The sequence below is a fragment of the Lithobates pipiens genome, unplaced genomic scaffold (assembly GCF_037356315.1).
Source record: "Lithobates pipiens isolate NorthernLeopardFrog02 unplaced genomic scaffold, aLitPip1_a1.2 Scaffold_22, whole genome shotgun sequence".
Taxonomy (NCBI): Eukaryota; Metazoa; Chordata; class Amphibia; order Anura; family Ranidae; genus Lithobates; species Lithobates pipiens.
In genome coordinates this window covers 10,462,079-10,480,989 of record NW_027507784.1, presented here as the reverse complement: position 1 = coordinate 10,480,989, position 18,911 = coordinate 10,462,079, and the positions used below count along the sequence as shown (strand labels likewise).

At 45.2% G+C, this 18,911-nt stretch overlaps 1 long non-coding RNA gene across 1 annotated transcript in view; it reads left to right on the top strand.

The window, feature by feature from the left end:
• Positions 1-1,199: 1,199 nt before the first annotated feature.
• Positions 1,200-18,911, top strand: part of LOC143925334 (uncharacterized) — a 36,539-nt gene continuing 18,827 nt past the window's right edge. Inside the window, exon 1 of the long non-coding RNA XR_013261947.1 lies at positions 1,200-1,402. This is a non-coding gene — a long non-coding RNA (uncharacterized LOC143925334). The remainder of the gene's footprint in view (positions 1,403-18,911) is intronic.

Genomic DNA, 18,911 nt, shown 5'->3' with positions numbered 1-18,911 from the left:
ACATGAAAAAAGAGAAGGTTTTGGCGAGAGGATCTAATGGATATGGCACCTCATCCCAAAATGCAAATAGAGAATGTAGGTATGGGAGAGAGGGGATTATTACGGTGCCTACTAATGGTAAAGTGTGACATAGGTTACCAAAATTTCAGATAATTAAATATAATTCATTACATAAGAATTTCACAACAAAGCTTTATTGAAAAGACAATTATTCATAAAAAGTATATGTATTCTCAAGAATACTGCACAAAACACCACAATACAAAGGATAAAATATTTAATCTACTCAGTTTGAATCGCTGGTCAAGAGAGTCACAACATGTTTCGCCATAACCATGGCTTCTTCAGGGGAACCAATTTTTTGACCCAAAGGAGGATAAATAGCAACTCTGGCAACTCTGGCTCATCCACGGGCCCACAATCGATGGAGCTGTCCCAAAAAGAGAAGAAAGGAATAGAACATCCAGTCCTAGGTTTCACCTATGGTGACATACAGGACTGATGTAGAAAAATGCATATCGGGGACGCGATATGTAAATTTGGTTCCCCTAAAGAAGCCATGGTTATGGAGAAACATGTTGGGACTCTCTTGACCAGCGATTCAAACTGAGTAGATTAAATATTTTATCCTTTGTATTGTGGTGTTTTGTGCAGTATTCTTGAGAATACATATACTTTTTATGAATAATTGTCTTTTCAATAAAGCTTTGTTCTGAAATTCTTATGTAATGAATTATATTTAATTATCTGAAATTTTGGTAACCTATGTCACACTTTACCATTAGTAGGCACCGTAATAATCCCCTCTCTCCCATACCGAAGATTTTAACATGTGTGTGAAAAAAAAAAAAAAAATTATAAAAAATTTGCTCCAGTAGAAAAGTGGTTGTGGATGAAAGAACTGCCTCCAGGCGAGTCTACTCGTGGTCTGTACACTGTTTATACAGCCCATTGAGTTGAGTTGTTTTTTTTATGCTGGGTAGTATATATCTCTGTCCATTAACTGCAGAGTTATGTTTTTCTTATAATAGCTACAAATAACTCAATGAAGTCATTTATTGGAAATATTTGAAGTATTTCCCCCGGGGGCACAATGGGTGTTAAGCTGTTATGAATTATTTGGACAGTAACATTGTTGGTGTGACGGCAATGGTAGAGTATAAGGAAGTCAACATTAAATATAACGTGGAATGTGCCAAGGGACAATGTGTGGTTTTCCCCACTTGCAAAGAAACATTATAAAAGGGAGGCAGCAAAGCTGATATCACATTTGTGAACAAGTCGTTGTTGGGAGAAGTTGGTGTTGATGAAGGATTAATATAGAAAGGAGAAACCACAAAAAGAAGGAGGATGTCTCTTCTCTTCCTCCTGGTCCTGCTGGGTGCTCTTCATGGGATGGCTGGTGGTGAGTAGATTCAGGTTGACTGATGTGGTTAAACCTGGGTGGGAGGGTTAGGGGTGGTCTATTATTGACAGTGGAGAGCAGACACTATATGGAGGACATAGGAGGACCTAGATCCATTTCTCAATAAAACATGTACATGTGATTACCTTTACATAGACTATCCCCCCGTCAGTCCATAATGAATGCCGCTGCCAGACTCATCCACCTTACCAGCCATTCAGTGTCCTCCGCCCCTCTCTACCAATCCCTGCACTGGCTTCCACTCACCCAATGAATAAAATTCAAAGTACTAACAATAATTTACAAAACCATCCATAACTCTGCCCCTAGTTACATCACTAACCTAGTCCAAAAATACCAACCAAGACGCTTTCCTCGGTCATCCCAAGACCTCCTGCTCTCTAGCTCCCTTGTCTCCTCCTCCCATGCTCGCCTCCAGGATTTCTCTAGAGCTTCTCCCATCCTTTGGAACTCCCTACCCCCAATCTGTCCGACTGTCCCCTAATTTGTCCATCTTTAGACGATCCCTGAAAACCCTTCTCTTCAAAGAAGCCTATCCTGCTTCTAACTAAGACTGTTTTACTTCCTCCATCAGCTCATCCCCCACAGCTATTACCCTTTGTATCAATTGCCTCTTCCTTTTTAGATTCTAAGCTCTAACGAGCCGGGTCCTCTGATTCCTCTTGTACCAAATTGTAATGTAACTGTAATGTCTGCCCTCATGTAGTAAAGTGCTGAGCAAACAGTTGGCACTATATAAAACCTGTATTATAATAATAATAATAATAATAATGTACAGACTCCAGCAAGGGAAGTGAAGATCCTGCACTTAGAACACGTGAAAGTTGCATCACTATTCCCCTTTTATATATCATTTGTCAGGTTCGCAGCAAACTTAATACTATAATATATTATGTATGGAAACACATAAATCTGACAGGGCAAAAACTAGTTGGGAAAGATACAAATACAAACCTCCAAAATTGTTTAAAGATATTAATAGTAAAAAAATAAAGTCGGTAGGTCCCTACACGACAGCTTATAGTTGGTGACTGACCCCAAAAGGTGGCCAAATCTATAAAACACCTTCTTCAGCTCTGTGTATATGAAGGAAAATGGAAGCTCATAATGCATATAATATTATCACAGCCTCAAGCAAACCACAATGGCTCAAAATTGATAAGTTCCAGGGACAGTTAGCCCTTGTACACATGGTACACATGGAATCAGTCCGATGCATGTGGTATGCATCGTACTGATTCCGTCCGAATCTCCGTCGGACCCAGTTTTCCAACTTGTTGGAAATATTTGCCGACCAACTGGTTAGATCGGACATACTCCGATCATGTGTAGAGAATTTTGATCGGACAAAGTGCCACGCATGCTACTAGCCTGAACGTAGTCCCATCGTAACGAAATAACGTCATCACGTTCTGAAAGATTGGATTTTTCGACAACTTAGTCCGACTCGTGTGTATGCAACAGTTTCGGACAAAATTCGACGGACAAAATCCAACGGATTTGGTTGTCGAAATCTCCGACCGTGTGTACAGGGGCTGGGACAAATTAAAGGTGAACAAAGCACCAGGACCAGATGGCTCACACTCATGTGTCCTGAAAAGAGAAATAAAGGATTTTTTTTTTCTTGATTCCTACTTACCTAGGTGGGTGGAGCATCAATCGGATGACGCATCTGTCCCCGGCGCCTCTGCACTGAAAACTGAGCAATCAAACAGCGATCAATTGATTTTTGAAGCCCTGTGAGCAGAGAGCTGCAGACTGTCAGTCACAGCTCTCTGCTCTACCCCCTCCTCAATCACTGGAGAGCTGGGCTGTGGAGCAGGTGGGGGGCAACCAGCTCAGGCTCTCAGGGGCTCGCTGAGAGGCCAAGTTGGGTGTCAGACCAGGCACCTGGCAGATCCAGACTTTATTGTGACGTGGTGCTCAGGCTGAAATCCATAATGTCTCTGCTGAAAACGGGTCACAGGAGTACAAAACGAACTGCACTCCTGTTATCCACAGAAGTACAGCCAGACAAGCTTTGGCCATGCTTCTCCTTTAAGGAGTTGAGCTCTAATTCAAAACCATTGTTTCTACTTTTTCTAAACTTTTAATAGCTGGTTTTGTACCCAAAGATTGGTGCAAGGCCAGTGTGGTGCCTATATTTAAAAAAGGGAGGGAAGTCTTTATCAAGTAACTACAGACCAGTTAGTTTAACCACTTTCAGCCCCTGACCATTTTGCTGGCCAAAGACCAGAGCACTTTTTGCGATTCGGCACTGCGTCGATTTAACTGACAATTGCGCAGTCGTGAGATGTGGCTCCCAAACAAAATTGATGTCTTTTCTTTCCCACAAATAGAGCTTTCTTGTGGTGGTATTTGATCACCCCCTGCGGTTTTTATTTTTTGTGCTATAAACAAAAGAAGAGTGACAATTTTGATAAAAAACACATTATTTTTAACTTTTTGCTATAATAAATATCCCCCAAAAATGTATAAAAAAAATTTTTTCCTCAGTTTAGGCCGATACGTATTTTTCTACATATTTTTGGTAAAAAAAATTGTAATTGATTATTGATTGATTTGCGCAAAAGTTATAGCATCTACAAAATAAGGGATAGTTTTACGGCATTTTTACTAATAATTTTTTTTTACTAGTAATGGCGGAGATCAGCGTTTATTATTGTGACTGCGACATTATGGCGGACACATCGGACATTTTTGACACTTTTTTTTTTGGACCATTGTCATTTATATAGCGATCAGTGCTATACAAATGCAATGATTTCTGTGTAAATGACACTGACAGTGAAGGAGTTAACCACTAGGTGGCAGTGTAGGGGTTAAGTGCATCCTAGGGGCGTGTTGCTAACTGTGGGGGGGTGTGGCTGTTTTTATCACATCACTGATCTGTGCTCCAATCACAGGGAGCAGAGATCAGTGACACTGTTGCTAGGCAGAACGGGGAGATGGTTGTTTACTTTAGCATGTCCCTGTTCTTCCTCCCTGTGAGACGATTACGGGTATCCCCATGGTGAACAAGTGCATGGGACCCGCGACTGGACTCACGGAGGACCTGACTAGCGTGTGATGGCGTGGCGACAAATTTAAATGGATGTACCTGTATGCCCATTTGCCTGTCCGTGCCATTCTGCCGACGTACATCTGTGTGCGCCAGTCAGGAACTGGTTAAATATACATACAATATCAGTGCTCAGGTATTGAAGGATACAGATTTGGGACACTGGGCTGATACGTTTTCCTCCTCCAATACTATTCAGAACATACAGTGTGTAGGGATCATTCAAGGCACTAGATGACGTACACCCATGTGTGCATAAAGAACTGAGCTCTGGTTGTTTCTATTGTTTAGACTTATCTGACTTGGTAGCAATGGATTGGCACAAGGCCAGTATGGTGCCTATATTTAAATAACGATTATGTTTTTATAAAGTAACTACAGCCTAGTTAGTTTAAATATGCATAAAATAGCAGAGCTCAAGTATTGAAGAATATAGATTTGGGACACGGGGCTGATACGTTTTCCTCCTCTAATACTGTTCAGAACATACAGTGTGTAGGGATCATTCAAGGCACTAGATGACGTACACCCATGTGCCCTTAAAGAGCTGAGCTCTGGTTGTTTCTATTGTTTAGACTTAGCTGACTTGGTACCAATGGATTGGCACAAGGCCAATATGGTGCCTATTTTTAAATAATGATTAAGTTTTTTATAAAGTAACTACAGCCTAGTTAGTTTAAATATACATAAAATAGCAGAGCTCAAGTATTGAAGAATACAGATTTGGGACACGGGGCTGAAGAGTTTTCCTCCTCTAATACTGTTCAGCATGTACAGTGTGCAGGGCAGAACTTAGGGTGGTGGGAGCCCCTGGGCTTGAGTCACTTTCGGGCCCTACCTTCTATACATTACCGTATTTTTCGCATATAACACGCACCCCAAATTTAGGAGGGAATTGTCAGCCTTGCCCCAGTGTTATTTGCAGCCTTGTCATTGCAGTCTTGAAGTTTAAAAATGGCGTCTCGGGGGCTCTCGGCGGCTACCGGGTCCATCTCGCAGTCCTGAGCAGAGCTGAGAGTAGCCGAGTGTACTCGGCTTGACTCACAGTCACACCCAATCCCTGTGTTATGTCCATCATAGGGCGGGACTAGGCGTGACTGTGAGTGGAGCCGAGCCGGGTACACTCAGCTATGCATCTCTGTGGGCCCCACAGCTCTCCTCAGACTGGGGTAATATTTGATACTAAAGGAACAGAGAAAGAAAGAACACACCGCGCAAAGCCATTTTTAACACCAATAAATTGTTAACTTTTTTAAATAAAATACTCACAAAAGAAGTAAAATCATCACATCCTGGGTATGGGGTGCTTTAACATGCTCTGGGACTAAATGTATGATAAGACGACTCCTCCAATGCATAAAGTGAAATGTAGTAGGTGAGGTGATCTAACACGCTTTGGTGTCAAGGTCAGGCCCTCTTCCTCAGAGCTAACTTCTATTGTCAGGAAGATCCTCAAGATCTTTATAAAGGAGCATTTAGCCCTTGTACACACGGTCAGAGAATCCGTCGGAATGTGTCCTATCGGACTGTGTCGTCAGATAATCCGACTGTGTGTGGTATGCATTGGACTGATTCCGTCCGAATATCCGTCGGACCCAATTTTCCAACATGTTGGAAATATTTCCCGACCAACTGGGCCGGGCGGACCTAATCCAATCATGTGTAGAGAATTTTGATCGGACCAAAGTGCCACGCATGCTCAAATCAAATTCCTACATCAAAGCTATTGGCTACTAGCCTGAATGTAGTCCCATCGTAACGAAATTACGTCATCACGTTCTGAAAGATCGGATTTTTCGCCAACTTGGCCCGACCCTGTTTATGCAACAGTTTCGGACACAACCCATCGGGCAAAATCCGACGGGCAAAATCCGACGGATTTGGTTGGCAAAATCTCCGACCGTGTGTACGTGGGCTTAGAAGAGTTCGTACTAGAAATAATTCACTTATTTTAACACAACATATTTCTTAAATGAAGCAATTTGACATTTTTTTGCATACACTGTAAACCTGTATGTGGTAAATAAGCAGCAGTTGGTTTCAAAGTTGTGTAACAAGCAGACATTTGCTTCTATCAACCTATTATGCTCTTCGGCTCGGTTCCCACTTGCTGACTTTACAATTTTTCAGTGCAACTTTGGAGTCCGACTTTTGATACGACTTTGAAGTGACTTTGATAAGACTTTTGGTTTCAATTTTTTTTATTGTGAGTAACACAAGAATAAAGGTTACAAACAGAAGTATTCAAGACTGCGAGCGCGGCACATAACGTAATTTCAACAAAAAAAGAAAAAACATAATGCATATATCACGGTGCTTATATAACACTAAACACATTGTTAGCGCACTCTAGGTTGGAACAAGGGAACATACTGGTGCATTCGTTAAGAGGACATCCAGTTAAAAGGAGGAGAACCCCCCACCACCCAACATCAACGTGAAACAGTAAACCAACGTTGTAGGGACAGAAGAAAATGCAGGGCAAGGGGGATAGTCAACCGAAGGACCTTGTTCATAACACGAGGAACACAATTAAACAAATAGTAGCCATAGGCTAAGAAGAGAGAGAGGAGGGGGAGACAAAGCAGGAAGAAAAGACATAGCAAGAGAAAGGGGGACAGAGTGGGAGAGAGAGAGTCAGTGTCGGTGGGACCACACAGGGCCCCAGAGGGCCATCAGACTATTAAATTTCAGGGTGGACTGAGTTTATGGCACAAGGAGGCTTGTGTCAAAGTCTGGAGGAAGAAAGTTGTCCACCCAAGGTGTCCAAATTCGAGAATGGTGAGGGGCACGATCCAGTAATGTTGCCTCAATCTTGCTATGGATCATGGCTCGGGTTACCCTGTTTTTAGTTTCAGCTATATGTAGATTCAGGGTTTTCCAGGCTTTGGCGATGGTCTGCTTCGCAGCCATAGTCAACTGAAGAAGAAGGCGGCATTGGGTTTTGGTATAGTCTCCTGGTATATGGTTTAAGAGTGCAAGGGCTGGGTCAGGAGCTAGGGTATCGTGGAGTAATGTGGAAGCTATTTTAAATACTGCTAGCCAGAATTGTTGCACTATCGGGCATGTCCACCAGATGTGGGCATGTGTACCCCTCTCTCCATTTGATAAGACTTTTACACTCTCTGGCATTGAAGCCGTGACAAAGTCAGATTTTCTGAAGTCACGGTGACTTCAGTAGTGTCAATTGGACCGTTTCTTATAGAGAAAAATGGCATTTCACAGCCAAAACTACCGTGACTTGGGCATGTCCTGCGACTTTGGGTCTCACAAGTCAGATCCTAAGTTGCACTAGTGTGAACCGAGCCTTAAAGTAATTTTAATGTATCAATCTTAATTGTAATAAAATGTTTACTTTTTTATGAATTATAATGTGTGTTCCCTTTTATGCCAGTAAAGATCAACACAATTATGTTTTAGATATTGAAGGTATATACAGATGTGGCATTTAAGTGGCATTATGATCATGTTTTTCTCACTCTTATGAATAATCTTAGCCCTTGTACACACGGTCGGAGATTCCGACAACCAAATCCATCGGAGTAATTCCGGAAGAGGTCCGGAAGTGATGTTGCATACACACGGTCGGACTAAGTTGTCGGAAAATCCGATGGTACATAACGTGATGACATTATTTCGTTACGACTGGACTACGTTCAGGCTAGTAGCCAATAGCTTTGGTCTAGGAATTTGATCTGAGCATGCGTGGCACTTTGTCCGTCGGAGTAGGCTACACATGATCGGAGTATGTCCGATCGGAGCATTTTGTCGGAAAATTTTACCGGCAAGTTGGAAAAATTGGTCCGTCGGATATGGAGACCACACACAGTCGGAATATCCAACAAAACGGTCCGATAGGAAACATTCCGTCGGAATCTCCGACCGCGTGTACAAGAGCTAAAGCCTCGTACACACGATCAGACTTTCTGACGGGAAATGTACGACGACAGGCAGTTGTCGGTAAATCCAACCGTGTGTACGCTCCATTGGACAATTGTTGTCAGATTTTCCGTGGACAAATGTTGGCTAGCAGGTTTTCACACTTTCCACGGACAAATATGTTGTTAGATTTTCTGAGCGTATGTACACAAGTCCATCAAACTAAAGTCCAAAGTACAAACACGCATGCTCGGAAAGCAAGGACGAGCCGAAAGCGTCCGGTCTTGTAAACTCGCGTTCCTAATGGAGAAGTAACATTTGTGACACGGCAAATTATGAAATCTGGAACTGCAGCACACAATTCTCTTCTTCTTTATAATGGGATAATAATAAAGCTGCTTTGCTGGTGATACTGATGGAGTTATTGAAAACTAATTTAAAATTTTCAATTTTTAAGGCTTTTTTTTCTAGTGATATCAACAATAATATTATTATGTTTTTTGTTTTTGTTTTATTTGGGCAAGTTACCACAACACCATTATCCGTCGTTTTGAAGATCAAAGATACAACTAAATTGGTGTCACTTGTCAATTTTACATTGTATTTTTTTTTAAATGTAACTGCCGACTCCCCAACTGTCATTTGAAGTAAAACACACAGCCAAGTATTATTCTACACAATGTTTTTATTGTGCATTAAAAAAAGAAAACAAATAAAATTAGACATGATATCCGCCAATAGAACTTAACCAAAAGCTGCATTCTATGCATCCAAAAATATAGAAAATATAACAAATCAAATCATTATTATTCAACCTAAAAAATAATGTCAAAGCAATAACTCCAAGGCCAATAATAAATAACACGTTATTCTCCTCTGATTCTGCAACATGTCTGGTTGACGGCCGTTCAGAAACGAACTGAAATGAAAAGCGTGAAATGAAAAGTGCGAAATAAAAGTGCAAATCAACACTCACCAAACTTCTACTAATACAAAATTAGCAGAAGGAGCCCAAAGGGTGGCGCTAAAGAGCTGAAAATCCATGTAGTATGTTCCTAATTGTTGGCCAACAATTGTGTGACCGTGTGTATGCACAAGACAAGTTGGGGCCAACACCCTTCGGGCCAAAATTCCACGGTTTTGTTGGCGAACAATCCGACCGTGTGTATGAGGCTTTAGAATAATGTCAGGAAAGGAGCTATAAAGAAGACCTAACATCAGATATCTTGTCCCGTGCTCAGTACAGTGGCGTCACTAGGGTTGGTGTCACCCGGTGCAAAAAAAAATGGTGTCACCCCCCCACCAACTATAGTCCCCCTCAGATCCCCCTCCCTCAGTACAGACCTCCTCACTAGGTACAGACCACCCTCCATCAATATAGACCCGCCTCCCTCAGTATAAACCTCCCCCCTCAGTACAGACACCGCTTCAGTGCAGACCCCTCCATCAGTACAGACAGCCCCACCTCGGTGCATACATCCCCCACCTCAGTGCAGACCCCCCCAGCTTTACAGACACCCCCTCAGTGCAGACCCCCTCAGTGCAGACCCCCTCAGTACAGACCCCCTCAATACAGACATCCCCCTCAATGCAGACCCCCCTCAGTGCAGACACCCCCCTCAGTGCAGACCCCCCAGTGCAGTCCCCCAGCAGTACAGACACCCCCCTCTGTGCAGACCCCCCTCAGTTACAGACCCCCTCAGTGAAGAACCCCCAGAAGTACAGACATCCCCAGTACAGACCCTCCAGCAGTACAGACACCCCCCTCAGTGCAAACCCCCCTCAGTTACAGACCCCCTCAGTGCAAACCCCCAGAAATACAGACACCCCCTCAGTACAAGCACCCCCTTAGTGCAGACACCCCCCTGGGTGCAGACACCCCAGTGCAGACCCCCATAGTACAGACCCCCTGGGTGCAGACACCCCCAGTGCAGACCCCCAGTACAGACACCCCCAGCAGTACAGACACCCCCTCAGTACAGACCCCCCTTCCATGCAGACCCCCTAGTGCAGACACCCCCCCCCCCGTGCAGACACCACCACTGCAGACCCCCCAGTACAGACCCCCAGTACAGACAGCTCCAGCAGTACAGACACCCCCAGCAGTACAGACACCCCCCCTCAGTGCATACAACCCCCAGTGCAGACACCACCCAATGCCGACCCCCCCCCAGTGCAGACCCCCCAAGTACAAACACCACCCAATGCAGACCCCCAGTGCAGACCCCCCAGTGCAGACACCCCCACTGCAGATGCCCCAGTACAAACACCCACAGCAGTACAGACACCCCCCCTCAGTGCAGACCCCCCCAGCAGTACAGACACCCCCTCCCCTCAGTGCAGACCCCCCATCAGTACAGACCTTAGAACAGCAGGTACACACAATGGTGTGTGTCCCTCGAGCTTCGGGCTCCTCCTCTTCTGTGGATGTAAACAGAGAGGAGGGGGAGGTGGCTTTGTTCCGCTCCGCTGAGGGACACAGCCGCAGCACGAGACACAGGGCAGCGAGCGGTGTTAGCAGTGCCGCTACCACGGGTGTCACCCCTCTGGCAGGTGTCTCCCGGGTGCCTGACGCCCCTTCCCCACACCCACCTAGCCACACCACTGGCTCAGTACTCTATCATTGGAACACTTCCAGTTATTTATTACCTCTCGCAGAGATCTCCCCCTGACAACACTTTATTTGCTTTTATCTCACAAGCATGGCTCCAACTCTGTTCAGGCACCATCCATGGTCACCGTCTACTTCCTGGGCTAGAATGTGGTTCTTTTTCAAACATGCTTGAAACAGACATAGATCTAAAAAGAAAAAAAGATAAAAAATAAAAAATAAATACTAAATAAATGAAAAAAAGAAACAAAAAAAATCAAAACCTATGTATAAATGTCTGCTCTTACTTCTTTTCTATGTTTCTGTGTTGACTCAAAGATGAGACAACCATGTAAACCCTGATTTAGTAGCATTTTAGTAGTATTTAGAAGCATTTAGGAGTGCTTAGCATTTTTTTTTTTTTTTGCTGGGAAAATGCTCCCAAAACTCTACAAAAACGATTTATTTCTCCTACTAAATGCTGAAACTCAAAAAAATTGCTAATAGCATAATATAGTGTGCATGGATACATAGAGAGAACACTATTTAGCTCTAGGAGCAGAAAAATGCTAGTGTGCATTGAGTTCTTCCTCTTTTCCAAGAAAAGGTGTGGCAGAACAAATAATACAAATTGGATGTTTTTTTTCATTTTCTCATTTTCTCCAGTTTATAATCTCTTATCTGTTTTTTTTGTTTCAGATCTCACCACTAGAGATGGCCTTGCGGTTCGCCCAGCGGTCGGTTCGCGACGAATTTTGCGTCTTTGCGATTCGCCAAACCGGCGGACTTTTGGCGCTGTTCGCCCGGCGGACATATGCGTTTACATTGTGAAAGAAATTTGACTCATGATGACACACCCATCATGCGGTACAGGACAGCCAATTGAGACATTTCAGCACATGGACAATTGGACATACCCCCTACCTTATAAATAAACCTGATCTGGCGGCCATTTTACATTTTGTCTTATGTCAGTGTAGGGACAGGACGCTGTGTGAAGCAGGGGGAAACTGTAGTGACACAAATCACTAGCTATTAGGTCCACAAAAGTCCTTTTAAGGACTGGTATAGGTGTAGTACAGTATATAGGGTTCTGGTGCACTGCTGTGCTGGTGATTGCTGAGCGCACTGCTGACTGATTCTGCAGCTGTCTTTTGTCAGTGTAGGGACAGGACGCTGTGTGGAGCAGGGACAGTCAGTTTAATCACTAGCTAGCTATTACTATTAGGTCCACAAAGGTCCTTTTAAGGACTTGTATAGGTGTACAGTATATAGGGTGCTGGTGCACTGCTGCTGACTGCTGTGCTGGTGATTGCTGCCCGATTCTGCAGCTGTCTTTTATCAGTGTAGGGACTGAGGGACAGTCTGCAAATCACTAGCTACTAGGTCCACAAAGGTCCTTTTAAGGACTGGTATAGGTGTACTATTTGGTGTGCAGTATATAGGTGTGTAATACACGTATAAAATACTTGCACATATAGAAAGCATAGTATAGTGCATTTCCACTGTGCAGCATTGTGACTGCTGAGTGGTTCTGCAGCAATACTACAAAGAGTGACAAACGCAATAAAAAGTATTATAACTGGTGTGATAGACCAGTGGCCCCCAAAAATGACAGATCTTCCACATACATACTGCACTTCTCTAGAGACTTTTGTCACAGGGTCATTTAAAAAATGACAGGCAGAGGAAGAGGCAGGCCCTTCCGCAGGAGTGGTAAGGGTAGGGCAGGAGCAACAGACTTGAGCCAAAGTGGCAAATTGCAGAAGGTGCGTGCGATTACATCAAAGGACGCACCAGACTTGGTTGAGTGGCTCACTCAGCCTTACTCTTCTGCACCCCCTTCATCCTCTCGATCTGCACCATCTTCACTCTCAGCTGTATGCACCCCCAAAGACACTACCACCAACACCAGCATATATCTTCCACTTGAGTCACAAATAATTTTCCGATCCATCACAAGACATTTCTGATGCGCAGCCACTCTTGGTATTGGATCGGGAAGAAGAGGTAGCAACAACCACCACTCAGCAGTCTGACGACAGTACCCAGATCAGCCCAAGGAGGAGGTTGGTCCCCGGTGTTGCTGCGTACTCTGAGATCTCTAATTATAGCGGTGGGGAAGGTGACGTCGATGATGACGTGTCTAGTGATGTCACATGGGTGCCCACAAGAGAGGAAGAGGAGGGGAGTTCAGAGGGAGATATGGACCAGCAGATAGGGAGGGGAAGCAGGCGGAACTTAGATTGCACAGGAAGGACAAAGCAGACTGCTAATGTATCAGGAGTGAGGAATCAACCATGTACGATCACATCTGGCGTTCCCAGGATGCCGACACATGGCTCCGCAGTGTGGGCTTTTTTTTAACATGTCCGCTGCTGACAATAGTGTTGCCATCTGCAATCTTTGCAGTCAACGCATAAGTTGCAGTAAGCCCAGGGGCGTGGCTTGGCCAGCGGAGAGGATGGCGGCGCATTAACAGAGCTCCGGGAAGAGAGTCGGCAAACAGCCTTTTCTGTCCTTCTTACACCGCGAAACATGGGCAAGAAAACCCAGCTAATGCCTCACGCTAGTGCCCGGAGGAATCCGAGCGGCGGAGCGGCCCGGAATATCAATGAGATCTTTAAATCTCAGTCTGTACAGCGGGTGAACGGCCCTGACAAGATGGCGCGGCCGCATGGTGAAGAGGAAGATTTCAGCGAGGACTCCCAGTCTGCTTCGGAGGACACAGGTAGGGGTCTCTCTCACTCCTCTAAACCCCTCACTTATGACCACATGTCCGGATTCGCTGCGGACATAAAAGCCACATTTTCAGCAGCCATAACAGATCTGAAGACTAACCTGCTTGTACTGACTGAAAAAATTACAGCAGTGGAGGCAGCAGGGAGAAGGAGGGACAGAGACATCCGCACATTGGAGTCGGTGGCAGAGGCACACTCCTCACATTTCATAGAAATGAACCGCCATTTGGAGGATTTGGACAATAGGGGGAGGAGGAATAACATCAGGGTGAAGGGGATCCCCGAATCTGTGGAACCTGACCAGATCATCCCTGCACTACAAAGACTCTTTAACAGTCTCCTTGACAGACAGGAAGATGCGGCCATAGAATTTGTGCGCGCCCACAGAGCACTTAGAGTTAGAGGCCCAGATTCTGCACCCCCCAGGGATATTATTTGCTGTCTCCAGAACTTCCCTCTAAAAGGAGGACATCATGAGAAGAGCAAGGGGAAATGACCGCATTGTCTTCAATGGAGCAGCCATTATGCTCTTTCAGGACCTGTCTCAAATTACATTGCGCAACCGGAGAGCACTACGCCCGTTACTGGATATACTCAGAGAGCGTGAGATCAGGTATACATGGCGCTTCCCCTTCGCGCTTGTGGTAACACATGGGGGTAAACAGTTACCTTTGCGTACTCCAAGTGACCTACCAGAGTTCTGCACCGCCCTACGTCTGGAGCCACCAGCCTTACCGGAGTGGTATCAAGAATTTGCCCTACCTGTGAACTCCCAGGAACCCCATGGCTCGGCCTGCTCGACACCTGAGAAACAGCTGCCGAAACGCATGAGAAGCAACAAAGGGAGCCACGCCATTATGGATGCCCCTAATCCCAGACCCACTCCCTCCAGAATCAGAGGGGTGACCTGGACTAATTTGCTTGTGCTCCACCGTTCTGTGTGATGTTCTCGGGCCATATTGGGTGCTGATTGTGTAACTGCTAGCTTACAAAGAGGGAAGTCTTGGACTATCTGGAGGGAGCAGCGGCAGGAACTGTCCACTGACCCGCACTGAATGGGGGACGCTACGCTACTCTAGACCTGCTTTTCCCTCTAAAGGGCTCAATGTATGGATCGCATTATGGCAATAGGTTGTGGGATGTTGCTTACCCCTGGGCTCCTCTCCATGTGGGCAACCTGTTTCACTTTTGTACATGTGGACTACTACGTTAAGGGGCAGGTTGCGATACTGTCATCCTGGGTGGATGGGAGTAGAGACTATGGAGCTTTTTGTTCACTGCTGGATCCACCGCAGATTGTCCCCTGCTCCCAAATCCTACCAAAAGCAGGATTAGTTTGGCTACATCCCTCTTGCCGTACCATTAGAGCGAGGTCATACCCTACTTGCAAGGAGATTGAGAACGGCTTACGCCAGGGATTGTGCAACAGCTTGCTAATGGTACCTTGTCTACGTTGGGCCCCAGTATATTTTGGGGCTATTGAAACTTGGCCAACACTCTTCCCACTTAGCCTAGATACCGGCTGCAGCTCGTCACCATGGACACAGATGGCGGAGGGCCCGGGGACAATTACACAGGGGGGTTTGAGCCCTTGTCCTTTAAGATTTGAATCACAGAAAAGAAGAAGACAGACTTTTTACATTCCATTGATTTTTTTTTTTTAATTGCTCACTCTCTATCCCATTTCTCTATGTTATTTGTTGAATTATTTTCATTTTTTTTTTTTTTGGTTGTTTCTTTTTTACACTGTGATAGTTTTCTCTATTTCTTTCTAATAGGGATTACACGGTGTTAGGCCGCGTACACACGCGCGGACTGTTCGCCCAACTTTGTCCGTCCAACAGTTTCGGCAAACAGTCCGCTCAAACTTAGCATGGACGGACATGGCCACACACGACGGACAAACAGTTTGCTGAAACCGTGCGCGATGACGTGAATGGCACGTACGACGGGACGAAAAATACAACGTCCTATACACTGCATTATAGCTTTCGGCGTGAAAATCCTTTCTGAGCATGCGCGCAACTTTGTTTGACGAACAAGCCTACACACGAGCGGACTGTTCGCTGAAACAAGGTTTCAGCGGACAGTTTTACGGAATTTCCGAAAAACCTTGTCCGTCAAACTGTCCGCTGAAACTGTCCGCTGAAAGCCCACACACGAGCGGACTGTCCGCCCAAACACTGTTCAGCGGACAAAGTTGGGCGAACAGTCCGCCCGTGTGTACGCGGCCTTACTGTTCAAAGCGCGCTTGGGTCAGATCCACGAACAAAGCGAGCCGCTTTGCGGATCACCACACGACCTCACCAAGCTTTTCCAGACCGGGTAGTTCTCCTGATCTTGGGAAAGGCTACTTTGCAACCCGGTAGGCTGTGTTTGGTTTACTGAGGTTCTATCTCTAATTACTTACCTCTTGGAGGCAGCTTCTTCTTTCTGTTGCTTCCTGATCTCATTTCCTCTTTTCTAGAGCCTTCTCTTAATTCTCTCTTTTTCTTTACCTCTATTTCTTCTTTCTTCATCTTTCCTTATCCTCGTCCTCTTTCCTTTACTCACCTTTTCTGTCATAGATATCTGATAATCCTGCATACGGATCTGAATTGAATCGGAGGTTGGTTGTTCTGCAGAACCTATTCTAATCACTCACTGCTTATTATATTTTGTTTCTCTCCTCTTTTTGAAGTACTTTTACCATGGTGTACAAAGATCTGGGCAATGCACCCTTCGTGCTATCGCATAATGTGCAGGGGCTGAACATTCCGGAAAAGAGATCCACAGTCCTCAGGGAGCTACAGAAAGGTAGGCCGCAATGTGTTTTCCTTCAGGAGACGCATTTTGTTACTCGCCAGACGCATAGACTGACCAACAGATACTTTACGAAAACATTTCACGCGACAAACGACGTGTCCAAAACGAAGGGAGTTTCCATACTCCTGGGCAAGGACACACCGTTCGAGGTCTCTGAGACCCTTTCGGACCCAGGTGGTCGCTATCTGTTCTTGAAGGGTTCCTATAGGGGTAGACCTCTAACTTTGGCTAATGCCTACTTCCCTAACAGAAACCACTTGCAATTCTGTAAACGTCTCATTAGAGAGTTGCAGGGTTTCGCAGTGGGGTGCATCATATTGGGCGGGGACTTTAACATACCTCTAGACCCTCTGACAGATACGTCCACGGGGAAATCTTGTGTCACATTTCAGATATTGAAGCAGATCAAAAAGCTACTGCAATCTATGCAACTGATAGACTCTTGGCGTCTACTGAACCCTGAGGGCAGAGATTTTACACATTTCTCTAAACCACACAACAAATATTCCCGTATCGATTATCTGTTTGTGACACAAAGGGATTTACAGGCGATCAGTGAGGCCAGGATAGGCACACATGTGATCTCTGATCATACACCGATAGCAGTGACAATGGACTTTAGCCTGCTCAAACGACAATCGGCCTCTTGGAGACTAAATTCCTCCCTATTGACGGATCCGACCACCCTGCCTCTAATTGAAGAAGCACTAAAAACATACCTCTTACTCAATGACTTACCAGACACAGATCCTTTGGTGCTTTGGGAAGCACAGAAATGCACCATCAGAGGAGTGCTCATTAGACTAGGAGCGAAACGTAAATGGGATCAGGAAAGGGTGGTGAGAGAACTCATGGACAAAATTAACAGACTTGAAACCCTACACAAACGCACGTTGTGCGCACAGACGGCCACTGACTTACTGGAAACCAGAAAACAACTACATGATCTTCTTCACAATAAAACCAAACGTCTATTATTTTTTAAGAAAAAGATATATTATGAGGGGGGCAACAAAACTGGTAGACTGCTAGCGAGGGCCCTTCGGGAACACCACTCCAGTCAGGTTATCAGTGGAATCAGGGCGTCGGACGGCTCCCTCGAGGTTGACAACGACTCTATTGCGGCCCACTTCCATAAGTACTACACGGAATTATACAACCTACCTCTTCAACACAAACCTCCTGACTTGACTGGAAATAGACGTCAAATTATTGCAGACTTCCTAGAAAAAAGCGGACTTCCAACTCTTGAGGAGAATGACTGGGGTACCCTTGATGAACAGATCTCTGACGACGAAGTGAAGCGGGCCATTAACGAACTGAAACCGGGGAAGAGCCCTGGGCCGGATGGCTATACGGCCATCTATTACAAAACCTTTCGTGACATTATAGCGGTCCCACTCAAGAAAGCCTTGAACTCTGTCTACGCCTAGACAAGTTACCCCAGATTACCTCTCGGCACATATAACAGTGCTACCTAAACCCAACAAAGATCCTTCTATTTGCTCAAACTATAGACCTATATCATTGCTGAACTTGGATTTAAAAATTTTAACAAAAATTTTGGCCAATAGATTGGGTCCATTGCTACCGGGACTGATAGGGCCGGAACAAGTGGGGTTCATGCAAGGAAGAGAGGCCAAAGACAATATCATTAAAACACTCCTGCTAGCCCAGACTGCTAGAGCAAGGAAGATCGGAGGCCTTCTCCTGTCTACGGATGCGGAGAAGGCCTTCGAACGAGTGACGTGGGACTATATGATGGCCACGTGCAGTTGGGTGGGGATGAGACCGAGAATGTTGTCTTGGATCTCGGCAGTCTACCAGAGTCCATCAGCCAGAGTTAAGATTAATGGCTCCCTCTCCGACCCGGTAATGATCACGAATGGGACCAGGCAGGGCTGCCCTCTGTCCCCACTTTTGTTTATTCTATCTCTAGAGCCATTTATAAGAGTAGTTAAGGGAGAGGAATCGATTAGGGGATTCCGGGTACAAGACAGAGAGTTCAAGGTGGCAGCATACGCCGATGACCTGATGTTCTACCTAGTTGACCCACACACAACGTTTCCTAACCTACTTAACGCCTTTAAGATATTTGGATACATATCCAATTTAAAAATCAACTATGCTAAATCGGAAGCATTGAATATAGGTCTCACCACCGAAGAGTTTGACAGGATCAAGGGGAGTTGCCCGTTTCGCTGGGAGGAAAAATCGTTAAAATACCTGGGTGTATGGGTAGCCCCGAACGTAGCTACAATTTATGATCTCAACTTTCCCCCCTTATTGAGACAGATAGAAGACCTGCGCAAATGTAGGGCGGGATGGTTCTCCTGGTTTGGATGCGCAGCAATCCTGAGATGTCCATCTTACCTAGACTACTATATTTATTTCGGGCACTACCAGTTA